The following is a 19,880-nucleotide window of genomic DNA, read 5'->3' as shown; positions in this document are numbered from 1 at the left end:
GGCCCAGTTGCAGATTATTGTGGACCACTTAGACCCAGACACAAGAAAGCAATGGGTCCACATGGACAATGCGATTTTATAGCCAGTAACATTGGGAGAATTGATGTGGGTCCCACTTAAAGAAATTCCTAGGTGAGTGTTGGTACACACCATTCTGGAGCTATTTTATTCAATTTGGTGGGAGGGGAGCACTACCCGATGGTTGTCGACATGGCCTTCTCCCCTTAGCTGCATCTGGGTGCCACCCATATGGAATTTCATCGTAAATCCTCTGCGGGTCCAATCGTGGTATGAGGCAGGACTCTTGAGGGCGGGACAACTGTGGGAGAGAGCCGAGTGTATGCCATTGTCCCAATTGGAAGAATGCTTGGGGATGACGGGACTCTCGAGCTTCAGGTACCTACAGTTGAAGGTAGCCCTGTTGAAGCAGAACTGGGGAGATAACCTATGTCGAGAACGTACCCCCTTTGAGAAAGTACTATTACAGGAAACCAATACGAAGGAGTGAATATCCAGGCTCTATGGGTAACTGAGAAGGGGTGAGCCAACTGATATATACTACCTACACGTATGAAATGGGCCAAGGATATGGGGATTGATATGACCGACCAGCTGTGGGTTAAAATGTGTAGGGCGGTAAACAAGTGCAAACTGTCTCTGCAATACAGTATGCAGGCATTCAAACTGATACATAGGTGGCACTATCCACCTGCAACACTAGTGTAAATATACCCAGAGGTTGACTCGCGCTGTTGCGTTGTAAAAGGTCTAGCAGTGACTATTAGAACATGTGGTGGAAATAGCCACTCATTCAGACGTATTGGGAGGAGGTCTCCAGGATGGCTGAAAGATCTGGATGAGATACATAGGCCCAAGGAGCCAAGTTTACTGCTGTTTTGGGGTATATGAGAAGGAGTATGGGGGGGAGGAGGGTCACATGGTCCAAACTCTAATCGTAGCAACAAGGATTTGTGTGGCACAACACTGGAAACAGGGGAGTGCGCCCACAGATAGGGAATGGGTACAGAAGGCGAAGTCCATATATGATATGGAATACTTGACCCATCTTCTGGATGAGGCATGAACAGACATAAAGGGGATCTGGCTGCCTTTCTTTAACAAGTATGGACGATAACCTGTCCGCGGAATATAGGGATATGATATAGGAACTCATTGGCTGTGACAAATATAGGGAACTGGTTGTACAGAAGGGTGAGAGGGAGGGCAAGGGAGGAGTCGAAGGAATTATATGTAGTACATTTTGATGACAATGTTGATGCTTTGGAAAATGACAATAACAACTTGATTTTCCCTAAAAAGAATGTGTTGTGAAATGTTTGTAGGCCCAAGCCAGAGGTCTTTTGTTCTTGTGTGGTGTACCCCATCTCTAGATCTATAATGCCTACACTTGCCTGGCACATATAAATATAGTGAGAAATCTACATTGCAAATAATATCTTAAAGACGTATGTTTATTGGTTTCCTTTCAGCCTTGTTCTGAATTAATTTAATCAGTCAGCGACTGTTTGTTTGCTGGCTCTCCTGACCTGGTTCTAGCTTTTCAGCTTTTACTATCTGTGTACTTATTGTTTTGCCAACTAAGAATCTCTCCATGATGACACAAAGTCGTTTCTAACTGACATAAATGCGTAAATCACTCTTTATTTTTCACATGAGTCGGTGTCACAGAGTGGCCATGATGGGGACACACAAAACGAGATGAGACTGAGACCTGATGGGCTTCAGCAAAACAGCACATTTATTGTATTCTCACACTGGAATTACAGTCTCTCATTGGTTGGTGATAAACAATACCTTTAGAATTGTCTATGTTGAGATGTCCTCTGAGCCTGGTTGAACATTCTCTGAAGAACCCTGTTTTTTGGATTTGGGTTGCGGGTCCCCAAGGGTTCCTGAACCTATTTCAGTGTCCACGGCTGCTCCGCGGTCCTACTTTGCTTGTTACTGCAGCACCTGTCACAATTTGTAAGGTTATGTCTAGCCACTCCAGTCAGTGCCTTTTCAGCAGCCATGACTGATGGGTGGCTGCACGGAAAGAGCTGGTCAGAACCCTGCCCATCCTTTACTTGGAGCTTACTCCTAGAGCTCACCCTCATAAGGGAGGGTCTAACCTAAGACATCTGCCCTTTGGTGAGGCTGTACCAACTTGTTCTTACACTGAACAGAGGCGTAGCCAGGATTGTCACACAAGTGGGGCCTGAAGCTAATGTAGTTGGGTCCACCATAGTGACAGTCACATCAGTAAATGCCCACACAGCGTAGCCATTTACAGATTTTGTGTGGGCCTTGCCGGCTCAGGCCCTACCCTATCTACGCCTCTGCACTGAATACTGATTTCTCTGCTGGATCAATCTGGCACATTAGAACCTCCTGATGTACTAGGGTTATGGCGGTCACCTGTCCTCCACCAACTTCCTCAGGCTTGATGTAATCATCTTCCCCTCTAGGAGCTACTACTCTCTGTAGATTGCCTCCTAGCGGTCAACTCAGGTCAGCACCATCAACCCCCTCCCCATGAACTCCTTTTTCAAATAGTAACTCTACTCCTTCAAAACAAAACTACTTTTTATAAGATCAAGGAGGAGTGTTTCCAGTCTCACTGCGCCAACACATACAAAATTGAGACACTGCTTAGTTTGCAGTTTTATTAGGTGAGTATGGTACAGCCTTACACGTGTTTCGAGCAACACTGCTCTTCCTCTGAGGCTTATACATAAAAATTAAAATTAAATTAAATATTAGCCAACCATATACGAGGTTGTAAAAGTGACAAAATTAATAACGACAAAAATTGAATAAAAAATAAAAAATAATAATGAAAGAAAAGAATAGTCATGTTTCAAAGCAACCATATAGTGATAATGAATAGATTCAAGAATTCAAGATGTACCACGGGGCAGTGGGGGTGATATGTCACCCGATTTTAGAAATAAGTCGGTCACATTTATGCCCCCATTTTGTATAGAGGCGTGAGTTAAATTATATAAGACAAACACATTTTAAGTCCAAAAGTTAGCGGGAAACATTGTCCATGCATAGCATAAAAATTAGTACATTTTGGGTAAACCCACAAATACATTTGTGTACATTTAGCATTGTTGACCAAATAGTAAGAAAACCCACCGTATTAATGTGGTAGGTTCAAGTGGCATAAACAATTTAGAAACAGGGTTGGAGAGTTGAGAAGGAGCGGAGGATAAGAGAGAGACAAAACAATAGGAAAACCGTTAGTGCATGATTGCAGTGTGTTCCCAATGACCATAAAATGCAAAAGTTCGATTTGATTTAAAAGCTTGATATTAAGTACCTTGGGTTCATTGTTGAACATACGTGATTACATGTTGTAGATGTACTGAAAAGTACGAACCTAAAGTGGATAATACTGATTATAGCATTGGTCATAATTAATCAGTTTAGAGTTGCTAAATTATGCAATTAGAGATAATTAGGGCATACCTTTTTATATTCCTCGCAATTGCGGAAAGTTACCCAATTAGTATATCCGACTGTAGATGTAACATAACAGTTGATCGGCATGAGTGTTCCATTAGGGCAAAGCCGTAAAGGAAAGAGAGGTAGATCATTAGATTAGAGCGCTAGCCGCTTATCTAATTACAGGCAAATAAGCATGCAAACACATATTGGAGGGTGTTCTAGGGACCGGCGAGAGTTATAAGATACCGCTCCTCCTCCAGAATAACTACCTCTTCGCAATTTCAAACTCTCTCATCCACCCAACTTCCTTTTCAAAATATGTCTAGCATGCCACTCTTGTCCAAACCCTCCCCTCCTGCTCCTACTCGAACACCCAACACTCAGTCTGTCTAAGCTTGCTTTAATGCCTTGTTGCCTCTTCCTCTGGGGTGGAGTCTAGAGAACATTTTCTCACCCGGGATGATTGGGCTGGTCCACTATCAGATTGCCACCTGTGCCTGAGGCTATGTGGTCTATGAGGGTCTGGACTTAATGTTACAAGAAAGCCAGTAAATCATTTTGGATTTCATACTTTGTTGGGCTCTGGGAGGGTTGATGTTTTGCCTCGATGGTGAGTTCCTTGTTTCTCCCTAAACTCCCCTCTAAGTATCCCACGCATATGGACTGAGTCAGAAACTTCCCATGGAAGACTTTCTGCTCTTGGAGGCTTCAATATTTGGAGAATTTATAATATGTATCTCCTGAACCGTCCAATTGATTGCAAAAACCATGTCAGAGATGTCAAATGACCATGTAAGTCTCACGGAGCGTACTGAAAGTATTTCCATTCAAGGTTTCTCTTAGACCTGGATCTGCGTGGATTCTCACTCTGCTGCTGTGTCCTTTGTTTTCACATTTTCTCTCTACCATGCCACAGAAGAGATACAAGTAAAAGAAGCTCTGTGTGTTTATTGTGATGTATCCAGCACCACTAGAGGAGAAAACACTATACCTAGTCGACTGTTCATAGTCTGCCTTTGATTTGGCACTGAACCTGGAATCAACATTAAATACAGTCTATATTTAATCCTGAGCCTGGAAGCTTGGAACCCTTAAAGGGATCAACATCCTTTTGCACTTTAGGTGTCAACTCTGTTTAACAAATGGTGTTAATCTCCAGTACCATGTGCTGTGCTCTTCCCCGTAGAAATCAATGGAGTCACGAGCAAAAACCATGGGTTCAGTTCCTAGTTTACACAGAGGAATCAGGGAGGGTGCTCTAGGGATCCCCAAATTACCTCCCCCAGGTCCAACACACACAAACTCAGAGTGGAACCTGGCCCCTTTGACCACCACCTTGTCAAAACCCAGTGTCAAACCGGGAACCTGATTACATCGGTTTCAAAGGAAGACAGACAGCTCTTCTTTGCCTTGATCTGAGATAATCGAGCATACAATGTCCATTTTTTGTTATCACAATTTGCATATTATAGTATTTCTTTAATGTTACGATGATATTTAGTGGTTTTTATACCAGTCACTGGTGAATTTTCATGGACTTCCTGGCCCTGTAGGATCTGCAATAAAGGTGCTCTGCATTATTTTAGTAGAGACTGAGGGAAAATGCAAGGCATCTTTGCTGTTGTGTTGTGTATACAGGTGGAAAGCACCCGGGTTCAGGGAACTGCCATGTTTTTTTAGACGATTTGTGTCTCCCGGGCACTTGGGGTGTCTATATCCAGAAGGGAACCTTTTGTGCCTTTAGTGCTAGCACAAGCTGGCCAGGACTGTTTTCTATAGGTTGGCAGGGCAAGATGTACATAGATAAATGTGCATAGTGCAAGATTTGATTGCTATATTTGGGTGGCTTAGTTGATATGTGTAGTATAAGGTGGGAATTATATTTTGAGTGGGGTAATGAGGGGAATGAGGCAGTCAAACCTCAATGGGAAGTTGAAGAATCCTATCTAGCCATGCAGATAACTTGGGGGATAACTAGAAGCAAGAAACTGTGAGGCACCACCTATGAGCACAGTGGAGAGATGCCAGGAGCACAATCAAAGTGGGTGCCATAGAAGCTGTGAAAATGTGACAATGTTTGTAAGGTGGGTGGTGAGACAATGAAGCGGGTCGGCTGCCTCTGCCCACTGCATGATGGTGTGCCACGGATGGAGTGGGCTCCCTCGAACAAACAATGAGTGCATTGTCTTTCTGCAGACTACTGGCCCTTCGAATGGAGACCTGCACGAGGAGTACTCTCTCCCATTGTGGCACTTGCAAGTGTTAAGGAATGCTAAGATGCTGCACAATCGCACTGTCAACACAACCCAACAGAAGAAAAATAGCACGCAAGTGCAATACTCCAAAGACCAGCAAGGCTACCAATATGTGGAACACTGACATTGAGAAGCATTTCCGGACTTCAAACTGGGAATCCAAGATGGCATACACACATGCATAGGCTGGGAGGATAGCTCAGGGGCAACACGTTTGTCTTGGAAGCAAGACAACACATAGCAACACAGATTTGAATCTCGGTCTCACGCTTACAAACTGGCCTCTGGTATTACGCGCATTATAAAAGAACAATTATAAATTGCATTTGAAAACGAAGAACTATGTGTACCTGGAGATGTGATGCCAATTACAATAATCAAATCCCGAATTGTGTTCTGACAAGCTCCCAGATGAAACCGCTTTTCTGGTCAACTAGATAATTTTCAAAAATGTATGGATGCCGAAGGGAAAGCAGTAGTCATGCGGAATTGGTCGGTGGAGACATCAATGTGCATTCGAGACAGCTGGAGTGCACAGCAGGAATAGAAGAAAGGAGGCTGGAGAAAAGAGAATTGAGATAAAAGGAAGTAAGATGAAAGGAGTAACAGTGAAAGGAGGAGGAAAACATCAGGAGGAGAAAGACATGGGAAAGAGGAAGGGAGAGAAGGTCAAAATCAGGAGAAGGAGGCAAAAAGACATTGAAAGGAGGAGGAAGAAGAATGTGGATATGAGGCAGACATTTGAGGAAGATATGAGGATGGAGGAAGAGGTGGAATGTAAGATCATCAGGAAGCAGGAGAAATCTAGGAAGGGAGAGGAGGAGAAAGATGGAGGTTGAAGGCACAATACTGAAGGGAATAAGCAGTTCAGTGTAACCTTGAGTGAAGCAGGAACAGGGAGGTACAAAGAGATGAGGTTAGAGAGAGTGGTGTGTCTGACATTACAGCTATAATTACACTTTGGGATCAATCAATACTCAATGCCCCCTTTTCCCCAAGCGAGGCCCTTTGTCTTGTCGAATTCCCTCTGCTTGATACATGTATTATCGTAATGGCTTCCACATATTGACTATATTTTTATTCCATTGTAAGATGGGGGCCCTATTGGAGGAAGCCATGTGAAAGAAAGTGAAACGGAAAGGCACACAAAGGAACTTGGAAAGGATGTGCACTTACCTTGAATCAACCCTGTGGGTGTGCCAAACACAGCATGTTCTCCCTTGCCCTCTCCTTCATTAGTCTTTTCCCGAGAATGCAGGCACGAGTTGATTATTATGTCCCATAAAACCTTTTTTTTTATAGATTCAAAAGAAAGCTATATATTTTTAATTATATATTAGTCCCAGAGCTGTTCTGTCAAGGTTTTCAGAATAATGACATCTGCTTTATTAATTTAATTTCTCTGGCCATTAATAGGCTAAAATGGTAGAAACTGCGTCCCTCAACTCTCTCCACAATGTGGCACTAGCTGGAACCTGTGCTTCCCATGCTCAAGGTTTTTCCAGAGTTTAGTGAGTGGTGACATATAGTGATGGGCTAACGCTCATCTGGGCTCTGCAGGCTTCAGCCACACTGCCAAGGATTGGCAAGTGAGTACAACATAGCTCTCTGAATGAGGAGCAGTCAGAGAGCTGGCTTTGAATGACACCTTAAGAGCGTAACTCCTGGATCCATCCAGCATTTGTTGGGGGTCTATCAGCCTTCCATCCCCTCAGTATTATCTCCCTGGCTGCAATCACTGCTGTGAACAACCGGCTATTTTATGGGCATGATAGATCATCCAGGAGGCTGTCCTTAGTTGCCATCATTTACTGCACCACATAATTCCAAGTTTGAAGGAAAAGTTCACCTCCAGCAACAACCTGGACGCAAATCCTCCACCTTTAAAAATTGGCAGCATTACCATGGCAGAATTAGCACTTGCGCTAATTCTGCTAATATCCCCACAGAGTCATATGGAGCTCAAAAATGGGGATTTCCATCACTATTCCACCACTCTTAATCCTGTGTTGAGCCCACAGGACTGAGAGGCTTTACCGTTAATGAGTTTGCCAATAATTTGCAGATTTACTGCTGAATTACCACCAAACTTGTAATGAGGCCTATATCTACAGCATGCCCCTGCACGTCATTCAACACTCCTGAAACCTCATCAAAAAGTTGCTCTTCCTACTGCACTTGCACATCATATGCTCTAAGGTACCCATCCTATGCTTACAATCCCAGCAAGTATCGAAGTCACTCATCTCCCATTCAGACAAACTTCTCAGTGGCCCAGCAAACCTTTTCCAATAGCTTAATCTACCTGAGGATTTTCCCTCCAGTTGAGGGACACCATTCTAGCGTTCCTATAGAGGGCTTCCCATGTCTCCTCACATGTCTGCCGCAAGAGCTCGAGACCATCCTGCAAGCATATTCTCGTTAGGTCCCTGTAGAAAGTTAGACACAGTTTGTACCCGAGCTATTTGATAGTTTGAGGTCATATTTCAAACCATTTCTGGGCATCTAGATACATGGAGAGAATCATCTGCTAGCAGGTCACTTCTGGCAATGAAGCAGCACTGGTGAATGCTTCTCTAAGGGCACGTAAGTGTACATACAGTACGATAAGATGAGGCCATTATGTGTGTTCTGGTATGTATTGTTGCTTTTTGTATTGTAATTGCTTGAAGATATCAAAACAAAAGTAACAAAATACTTTAAAAAGACTATTTCCAAAAGACACTGGCAGCATGACGTGAATTCAGCTCAGTTTTCTTTCTGGCACTAGAGTCGATCACTCTCACAACGTCACCACCAACGTCACGATGACGAAGCCTGTAGAAGTGCAGTAGAGCATACACTCATCCCCATATGTCACAGCGCACACTGCTACAAAGTGACAATCACATTGTGCCATTCCACACAACACACTGCCCACTCTCACGCTGATCGTCTGTTTCCTTTTACACTGTTAGACAACCAACAAAATAGAAATGTGCTTGTTGCAGGCATTTGCAAGACTTCCAACACATTGGAGTAATTGCCATCATTGGCTCTCTTATTCACTTAGCATGAAAGATATTAATATCACATACCAGCCACTGCCATCAAAATACAAGCTATTGACACCAATGCTAGGTTTAGGCACAAATGACCAGGTACTCATACTGTTACCCCGGATTGCCCACAAATGCACAGGTGCTCATATCATTGATAATAGAAATGCTTTCCTTTCCCAGACTAGGATATTACGAAGCAGAGGTCAATTCACATTCTTGTCCATTATGACTGCCTTGCAGCATGATTGAGGATGTGATATACACGTTTGTCATCTCGCCCTACGCTGCCCCTCTGCCACCCATGCTTCCTACTGTACACACACATTCTCTCTCTTCTCTCCCTCTGACTGCACTTACAGCAAAACGGTGCATTCACACCTGACTTACTTTAATCAACTTTGATTATGTAAAGATAAAGACATGGCCATTGTCAATGGTGTTACATCAACTTGCTAACGGTGCAGTGTTTGGCCGAGTGTGGCCAGGTCCTCAATACTGCTGCTGTTGCGTTCCTATGTTGTTTCCAGAGTCTGTCGACTCTGTTTGCCTGGAGGGAGGAGCCCATTGAACAAAACACTCGCCGCCTGCAGAGCGTGGCGGTGTGTTTGGCCGGGTGTTCGACCTGAGTGGAGTCCAGGAGAAGGACAAAGATAATTAGCTGTGTACACCGCTGCAGAGCTTCGCATGGCACAGCAAACAATGGATCATCAATTGGGAGACGTCTCGACAGCGGGAAGCATTGTAGACAGGATTTCGGCCGCCATGTCTCTCAAACAAAGGGATGAGTGAGACCATCTCCAATGTGAATAACAATTCACTGAATCATCCTTGCCCGCTAGACACAGTGAATGTTGTTATTGCTGCCATTAATCCGTCCCCTTTAATGATGGCGCTGGTCCTAGCCCATAACCCTGACTTTGAGCCTGTATCTATGCCTATGAGGCCCATGATACCAATGAGGCCTGTTTTCCGAAATCCGACGTTGACATCAGGTTGCCCAGTCATGACATGCAGTACCATTTCTCCACCTACCACACCCGAGACCACAACCAGGACCACCGGTATATAGCAGTCTGCCATATAACTGGAAACACACCATTTTACCTACCCATTATGGGTAATCAGATTATGAACTATTCAGTTAATGATCAAGACACAGTCCAACCACTTGAAGGGAGAAAGCAAACATCTTTATTCTCCCCTAGATCTCTCAAACAACTGGAAACTATTCAGATGAATGATCCCAATTTTCCAAGTGAATCTTTTATGGAGAATCGCATATCATCTGTGATATTACCTCCGGAGAATCCTTCAATGGATCCCAGTTCAGGGGGGTCTAATTTTCTGGGCATTGACAGGCTGCCACAGATAGCACGTGGTGGTGACTTTTATATTGGCAATGATGATCCCATGGCCGATGGTAAAACGAAGCTTCGGACCTTCCATCCATGTGAAAATCCCTCTCTTCCATATCACTTACCAGAAAAATCTATATGGAAAACTCGAGAAATGGTAAAGTGTTGATACAACTCTGAAGGTATTCGGCAACCTGCTAATGGGCATTTCCATCACCTGGGACTCCTTAAAAATGGGGGTCCACTGGGGTTAGAGGTTTCGGACCAGCTGCTACTGGAATCAGCCTCTGCCCTTGAAATCCTGGAGAAAAAGGCAAAAGAACCAACAACAACGTCTTTTACAAAAAACAATCAAGATAAATTACCAAAAATGACTGGTGAGCAGCCCTACCATGTACAACATCAAGTCACGCAGACAGGAAATGGCATCATTACCCATCCTGAAGCATTTCTACATAAAAGCGTACTTAGAAAAGACGCTGCCACACATACTGAAACAGAATCATCTCTATATAACAGCATACCCATGGCAGAGACTGCCACCCAAATTCGAACACCAACTGGTCAGTGCCCAATAAAAGAGATTACTCTTGAACAAATGCAGAGAAAAACCTAATGGTAATCACCACCACATTGACTTCAATTTTGGCCTTGTTCATGAAGCTTCATGAACAGATGGCCGAACAACTAAAAGATCAAACAACTGTTTTGGCAATGCTCACTTCCAAAACAATCTTCATAGAAGCCTTTATTACTGCAATCCAAAAGTACATGGATGCAAGCCAAGCTAAGGTGGCTACTCTGCTTCACTCAATCTTAGATCCAGTGATTAAAGAGCGCAAAGATCGCGCTTCTCAAGACGTGCTGAATACGTTGATCTTGGAGTAATGATGCAGAAAATGCTGGATCAAACTGTCATCTTGTCTGCCCCAAATTGAGATGACTCGCAAAGATGTGAAAGAACAAATAATGGAATCGATTCCATGTCCGACTAAAGACAAGCTTCCCATTTTGAGTGGTCCTGCTCTAGCTTCCAGTGAACATCCTATACATGCCAATTGTGAGATCATATATAAGTCAAGCCAAGATCCAACTGTTGACCCCGTGTCAAACTCAATTTTGGAAAAACAATGATGTCCCCTCTTTGTTAAAGGTTCGCCTAAATCAACACATACACTCAGGAATGATGTCTCCAAGTAAATAATAAAACAAAAAAAAAACATGGAGTCACCTGTCCCATTACAGAAACCAAATTATCTGTGCTGCAACAAAAACAGCAGAATGTGACTCAAATAAAAACCGTGTTAATTCAAAAACCGTGAACCCACCCGAATGTGCCCGTTACCAAAGTACAAAAGGCTGACACAAATATGTTAAATGTCGAGCAACAAAACAAATGTGTTAACTTTCAATCGACAGAAATTGCAAGGAACCATCACCTAAAAAGGGCGTCTATTCTGATTGCAAATTCTTCTACTTCTCAAGTCAATGTACAAACCAAAGCCCATGACCCAAAATGGGTCACTAAAGCAGGAGGTACTTCATCAATCAATCTACTAGACTTCTCAACATATTCTATTGACGACGGAACTCTAATTGAAGATGACAATGAAGATGTTAAGGTGACATCAGCTGAAATTTCGATAGTGACAAAGAGCTCAACCAGAAGCCTGAATGGAATGCGGTTGCCAGGGGTCCGTTCCGATTGCAGATAGAAAAGAAGAACATAAAAAAGCGATTTGCACCACAGCCCAAGTGCAAACAGCAATCCATCGCATTTCGGGGGCGTACAGGACCTCGCTCAGGCCTACCTAGGATGTGGATGTTGCATCCTTCACACCTGTCGCTCTTGGGCTGATAAAGCTGTGTATGAAATAGTGCAGACCCATAAGGTAATGGCACTGATGTCAGATGGAGCCAAAATGAGAGCATTTCATTGTATTTACATACCCACAATGCATTGCTGTTTGTATCTGAATTAGGGGCAAACTTCCAAGGAAGTCTACTATGTGGCATGCTTACATTTGTGGCCTATTACCTCTTCAACTCTCACATTACCTGGTAGAATGTGTGTTTTTCTTACATTTTTAAACCTGTCATAATATTGATGAGTTTAATAATCTGACTGGACATCACATTCAGTCATCCAAGTTGAATACTTATTATGTATTCTTCAATTACTTTTAGAAAAATGTAACAGTACTGTGGGACGGTCCAGCCACAGCTGAGGATAATCAAGCACAAATAGTCCTTTATTCAATAAATGAAACAAAGAACCATTACTATAAAGCCAATGTTAAGCAGGCCATTATGACCTATGCAATGTGTTTTAAGATGGCAAATATAGTTCTGTTCCTATTTGTGCAAGAGAACCGGTTGCTCGCCGTTGCTAACATGAACTTGTTCAATTACAGTCCGGCTTGTCTCACGCATCACATGATTTCTGATTCGAAAGAATTTAGAATTTGAGTTTTCCTATTCAATGTCCTAATACAGGATCAACGGTCCCCAGACTTTGTTTTTTTTTTAACTCTCTCATATCTCTATATATCATTTCAAGGATGAAAATGTAGATGATATTTGCGAAATTACAGTTCATCTATAGGTCATTTTCTAAACAGGTGGTAACAAGGCCCAGGTGTGGAGGAACAGGCCACAGGTGCGCCCAAAGCACCCAGCTGCACACAATGAGCACATGGACTGCTGAAAAGTACCACAGCACACACACTACCCAACACAACCATGCAGCCTCTCGTAGCAGTAGTCATGGACCTGGAGGCGTTGCATGCAGGAGTGCAGCTTTATGAGCAGGAGCTGCAACATGGCAACAGGCTGAGGGGCAGTGGAGGAGGAGGAGAATGAGAAAGAGAATGCAGATGAACAATGGCATGCAAGTTGTGCCCCAGAGGTGGTCACCTATACCAAGCACAGGGCTACGCTCGGGGCCCTGACTGACAGGCAGATCCACAAACTATACCACCTCAATAGGGGGACCATCCTGGTGATTGTGGAGCCCACCTAGGATGACATCCAGAACATCATAGGCATCCGGACTGCCATAGCCCCCTGTTGAACGTGGTGTCAGTGCTGCACTTTCTTGCAACAGACCATAACTGTGATATTGCAGGTCCTGGATGCCCTCCTACTCCATGTGTCTCAGCACATCGCCCTACCAACCACACAGGCACAGGTCAATACCACCAAGATTTGCTTCCATGTTCTTGCGGGCATGCCTAATGTATTGGGAGCAGGGGACGGGACACATAAAGAGCTTGTGGCTGCACATGCCAGAGAGGAGGTGTAAAGATACTAAATGCTGTACCACTCATTGAATGCGCAGGTTGTCTGTGATGCAGACCTGACAATTGCCCACAGTTGCACCTGCTTCCCGGGATCAATCCATGACTCCATGGACCTGCAGAAAGTCATCCTGTCTCAGTACATAGCGCGTTATGGGGGACAACAAACCTGGATATTAGGTTAGGGAAAGCATCAACACACACACCTCTTTGTATGTGTACCAGGGTGGGGGACCTTCATTGGCCCCATCACAATCTGGAATGTGTGGATGGACAGGCACATGCAATGAACTACAGGTACCAGAATGTATCACTGCCATGTCACAATACCCAGCCCATTCAGACACAGCCTGACCCACCACAACCAAGCCATCCTTGGGAGTCAGACCTACACATGGCCTGACCAGGATTGCCTGTCACAGGGTGTATCAAGATGAATGAGCGACCGCAAGTGCACAGACCCAGATGCATGTGTCACTCACATGCCTTTATGTATGCACTGCCTAGTCACTTGAATTTAATGACCCTCCCTGTGTCCCATTCCATGCAGGTGATTCCGGTTGTCCTTCACTACCATGGCTGATGACATTGGTGAGAGATCCCCGGACTCACCAGGAAATAGCATACAATCATGCTCACATCCGAACACATACGACAATTGAACAGACTTTTGGACTGTTGAAGGCATGATTTCGGTGCCTTCACTGCTCTGGTGGTGCATTAATGTAGAGTCCAGTGAAGGGGGGGAAGATAGTCCAGGCCTGTGCCATGTTGCACAATATGTGCATCAGGGAACAAACCACTACCCCCGGACATGGACATGCCTCCTGCGGACGCTGATGACGATGGTGACGTGGATGCAGCTGTAGATATGCAACAACACCAACATTGTGATGTCAGTGATGGGCGTGTAGCCTGCCAGGAACTCATCGAGAACTACTTTTCAGCAGCCACCAACTGCACACAACCCATGACACACACTGCATGTGATGCAGCGCAATAATAAAGCACACCACTTCACAACTTGGATGTCCAGACGTAAATGCCTTTGCATAACCATTTGTATTTTGGAATTAATAAACTTAACCAAATGTGTGTCCTACCACCCCCTCCCCAACTAACTCTCCCCACCACACCCTCCCTAACTAACCCTCTCCACAACCCCTCCCCAACTGGCCCTGCCAAACACACCCTCACCAAAACACCTGCTAGGTTGCAGTAGTGTCACTGAAACTCTGGTACTGGGTCATTTATGTGGCCTCATTTCACCAGAACTGCCCTTCTTCAGTGACCCTGACAGGTGCAAGGATTGGTTCCTTGGGTTACTTTGTTGGGAGCTGACAGGCATAGTGATGGTTGGGGTGTGGTTGAAACCTGGGGTGTCCCTGAATTCTAGGGCCGCCTGCAGGGAAAGGGTGAGGGACTGAGCTAGTGCTGAGATTGCCTTGTTCCCCTCCCGGACTCTCTGTGCAGGACTGTTGCACATGAGGAGCGGCCCAGGGCACGGCCACAGTGCCGGCCGATGGCCTGCACTCTCTCCTGCATCATCCTCGTCTCCTCGAACTGCTGGTGCACAAGTCCAGCTATCTCCTTGAGCCATGCCTCAGTTTGCTGTATGCATGCATCCATATCAGGGATGCTGTTGATCGGTGGTAGAGGTGGGTTTTGGAGGTCTGAGGGGCTGAAGGAGGGTAGGACAGATGTTCTGGTGACCCCTCGGTGGTGTCCCTGCCATCTTGCTCAGCATCATCATCCCTCAAAGTGGCAACATACATGAAAGGCGGTGAAGAGGCCAATGGCCATTTGGCGGCCCAATGTGCTGTGTGTCAGGTGTAGCCAGCTGTGCCTCTGCTTCTGTTGCTGAAGGGGCAGCTAACTGTGCCTCTGTGGGCATTGCTGGTGTTGCTGTAGAGGCTTCTGGCTGTGCCTCTGTGGGCACTGCTGGTGTTGTTGCAGGGGCAGGACACATTCTTAAAGGGCCCGTGGTTTTTGTGATGTGGGAGTGGTGTGGGGCATGGCTTTCCTCCTCTGGATGGGTGGCTGAAATGTGCTTGATCCACCTTGATTGCTGTCAGATGAAGTACCTTTGGGGTGATATGATGACATTATTTGCCTCTGTGACATCCTATGGCCTTGTGACATGCAGATCATACATCGTCTGACATGAGTCCTGTGCATGGAGTTATGAGGTCAGAAAGGCTTTGCGGCGTGCATGAAAATGGTTGTGTTACAGGTGCACATTGCTCTTGGTGAATGCCTGCAACCTTGGTCTGTTGTATGCCTCGTGTATGTGTTGCTGCTCATGTTATCACTTTGTGCACATAACCAGTACTCATGTGGCCATATGTTTGTTTGGGTGTTTCGGAGTTGTGTCGGGGGCAATGTTTGTGAACCGCTGGGCAATGGCCATGGTTTGTTGGCCACTTTGTGGGTTGGATGTGGTTTGGTGGCATGCAGTTGGACATGTCTCCATGTTGTGTGCACTTCATTTGACTGTCCATTGTGGATAGGTGTTTTGGTGTGGCAACTTGTACTCACCACCCTCCCCATGTGTCCCTGCACAGGCCTCCACTGCTCCCACTCCCTCGATCCCTTCGAGGTGTAGCACACTGCTGAATTTCTCCTCCAATGGCATGAGCTTTATTGGGGAGGTTGTTGTCCCACTTACAGTGGCTAGGCATTTCTGCCTGTAGGCCGACAGCAGGTTGCAGACCCTCAGGTGGAGGTCATCCCAACGCTTATGGCAGTGTTTTTGTGTGCATGTTATGGGACCCATGGCTGACACCTTCTGCGCCACCTACTCCCAGATGGCATTTTTGCATTGGTCCAAACCTGTACTACATAGTAAAGTGGTAGCGATGGCTGAGCAGCCAGACTTATCTCAAGAGCAAGTGAGCAGTATAAATAGTTACACAAGAACGTAAAAAAATCCTAACCGGTTGCGCAAGGAGCTATTACAGATTTCTTTGCTGTGAACCCTCCCTCTGAAATAAACTCTACCATCAATGAGGAAACGGCTGTTCCAGGACTAAGTGGTAACATTTCTTTAAATACCACTAATTTTGATGACATAGACAACAATTCATTGCTTGACCTCTGTTTAGACATACAGAGAGGAATGTCGTCAGAGATTCCCCAGAGGGTTTCTAGCAGCCTAACATCTCCTAAGGAAAACATCAGCACTCCTTCGGCTGGGCATAATCCAGAGGGTAGCAACAGTCGCCTGTCTGCTTCTCCAAATCTAGCGATGGCTTCCATGGAGGATGGACCTGAAAATGAGGGTGAGGGTGATAATAGCCCGCATCCAAGTTCAACTGCGATAGCCGAGCTTCAATCTTCGGTGGCCTCCCTTCAATCTGCGCTTAAAATACTTTTGCAATTGTCAGGACGCATTTTGACAAACACCAACACCATCACCATGGCGCTAGATCTTAAGGATTTCCCTCGAGACGATGCGGAAGAGAATCTATCAGATTCTGTACACATAGTGGAAGAGACGGAAGAACAAGAAATTACTCCCGAGAAAGCTACTGAAGATGCTACGCCTTCCGGGAGCACCCAAGAGGAGGACGTCCCAGCAGTGTGCGCAGAGGATCAGGAGCTTGGCCATAGTCCTCAGGCTCCTCCTTCACGGAAACAACATAGACTGGCCAAGAAGGCACTTAAAAATAAGAAAGCTACAATGAGTGCCCCACTTCCTACTGCTGGCCTACGGCCTGCCCCAGAAACTCGCTCGAATAAAGCTAGGAAAAGACTTGCGCGAGCGGCGGCCCGAGCGACAACGATAAAGGGTCCCCTCTCAGACTGGCTAGTACTGGGAGGGAAGTCCATTGTGGTAGACCTAGATGAAGCCTCGCTGGTGGACCCTGAGCAAGACCTTGATCTCAGTACTTCATTATGTCCTGAAGAACTCTTTGGGACGGGGGCAGCAGGAGAACTACCAGAGCCTACACGGCACGGCCAAAAAAGCTCAGCAGAGGAGTGCAAGGAGAACCGCATCTGCTTTATTAAGAATCTTTATCCTAATGGAAAATATCCCTGGCTGTCACGTTTTGAGTTCTTAACTATACTTCATTACATCCCTCAACTTCGAGTTCTGAAATCGGAGGATTTCTTGTTCATTGAACCCCTGCAGGTGCCTAATTCACATGTCTCGGCCATACATTGTACTTTTTTGGCCTCTGCACAACTAATCAGAAACTTTAAAGAGAAATTGTGGGCAGTTGACATTGACATTGATGTAGATCCGCAGGAGAGGGATCCACATGTGGAACCTGAGGTCATTGATACATCTGCCTCACCAGCCAATGAGCCCAAGCCTGTGGTAACGGAAAACTCTGCCTTGGTTGAAATACAACAAGCTCTTAAATCACTTTTGGAATCCATCCCGCGAGCACTACAGAACCACTGATGTTTTTCTTTAATTTCTTGGAATTGCCGAGGCTTTGCACACCTTTTGAGGCCAGAGGGCTCAGTAGACTTACTGTCCAAACACAGCTGTATCTGTCTCCAAGAAACTTGGTCACTGAACCCTCTATTACTTGATGGTTTTGTCACATATCAGTCACTTGCCAAAAGGGGTGACAAGGGTCGCCCTTTTGGGGGTTTACTTACAGGGGTGGTTAATAAGGTCATCTCACGAAAGATACAGTGCAAAGCTGAGGACTATCTGTTGGCGGTAGAGGTTGATTACCTAAATGAAGATGGTCTGTGTAGATTCCTATTGATTAACCTCTACAATCCCCCTGGTGCTGTGGCAAGAGAACCTTTACAAGAAGCAATTCAGGATTTATTGTCTTCTTGGTCACTGAGGCCTGGCAACATTGCGGTAGTGGTTATGGGGGATTTTAATTGCCATATGACAGGTGACCTCCTTGTATCTCCAAATCCCGACCTTAGTGCAAGATGCCTGATGACCCATGGAAGAAGGGAGGGAGAAGGGTTAGGTTGGCTGCAACTGTTTAACTCATGGGATCTTACCATGATTAATGGTCGCACACTGCGAGATTGGCCTGGAAACACACTTGGACTAACGGCTCTTCGTTCAGTACCCTGGACTACATATTTATGTGTCCCGAGATGCAGTCCAGAATTGCTGACATGTGTGTAACGCCCAATAAATGGAGCGACCATGCGTTGCTTCTTTGCTCACTCCGCCTCCCTTCCCATTCTACCTCTCATTGTAATATTGGCAGTATTCAAACCAACTTCTCTGGCACTAGAATAGTCTGGTCGGAGAAGAACATAAGAGCGGCCACTGAAGCTCTTAAACCCGCCGCTTTATGGGGTCTTCCTCACTTCGATCGCATGACTGTAAATGACAAAGAAGACTGTATTCGTGGATTTTCTGACCTACATGCCACTACAAATACGAGGCACATGCTAAAGCTTGGGGGCAGAAATCTCCCCTATAACAAGGGAATTCGGGAGGCCAAGAGAGGGTATAGAGCTAAGATTCACGGTTTTAAGAACATGAACTTAGTGGGAGCCGCCTACTATGAGAAAGTTAGAAAAGCTAAAAACAGATATAGAACCTGTATTAAGAGCATACAAATGTCAGAGAGGAACAACAGATATCAAAGGCTCGTACAAACCATCTGCTCTAGGAACTCTCGTAGTATATGGACACTACTAAATGAGAACAGATGGAAGGTAAATGGACCATTAGCCAACCCTATCGGTGAAGAAGTATGGATAAAATTTCTATTAGGTCGTAACTCTGGCGAGTCGGAGGCTCCTAGTATATCTCAAGTGAAGGCTCCCTTCCCCCCGCCGTTTGACGTCTCAGCGGAGGCCATTCATAACAAAATAGTCACCCTTAAGGCCTCTAGAGCCCCCGGCCCTAACGGGCTGGCTAATGCAGTAATTAAGAACTATTCTGCATTTTGGGCACACCTCTTTTCCATTCTTTTCAAAAAGATCTTAGCTCAGGGGACTATTCCCCAATACTGGCAAACGGCTATTCTTGTCCCTGTGTTTAAAAAAGGTAGCCGCATAGATCCCAACAATTACAGGCTCCTCTCCATGCTTGACATCACTGGCAAACTCTTTGCCACATTACTGCTTAATGAGCTGCAGAAGTGGGTGGAACAAACCAACATACTTAGCAGATTCCATTGTGGTTTCCGGCGAGATTTTTCCACTTCTCATAATCTTTGGGTGATGGATATGCTTCGCACACGGGCACTTAGCAAGGGGCAGCCCCCGCTTTATGCCCTATATATTGACTTCAAAGCTGGAAACAATGGGCTGCCCGCCTGGTCTTTTATACTATCTAAGACAGCTGCATCATAATACCTCTGCATGCCTCAGATTAAACCAGGAAGGCACTATGACTAGACAGGTGATTCAGAATAGGGGGGTAAAGCTGGGATGCGTAACTGCACCCCTCATTTACAATCTTTATGTATATGACATCCCTGCAGCACTTGCCGAGGCTAACAATTGCCCTCCAGACATTGGTGAGGCACATTG

Source organism: Ambystoma mexicanum, chromosome 9, assembly GCF_040938575.1.
Source record: "Ambystoma mexicanum isolate Mex_15411 chromosome 9, UKY_AmexF1_1, whole genome shotgun sequence".
In the NCBI taxonomy this organism is placed as follows: Eukaryota; Metazoa; Chordata; class Amphibia; order Caudata; family Ambystomatidae; genus Ambystoma; species Ambystoma mexicanum.
This window is presented reverse-complemented; position numbering follows the sequence as displayed.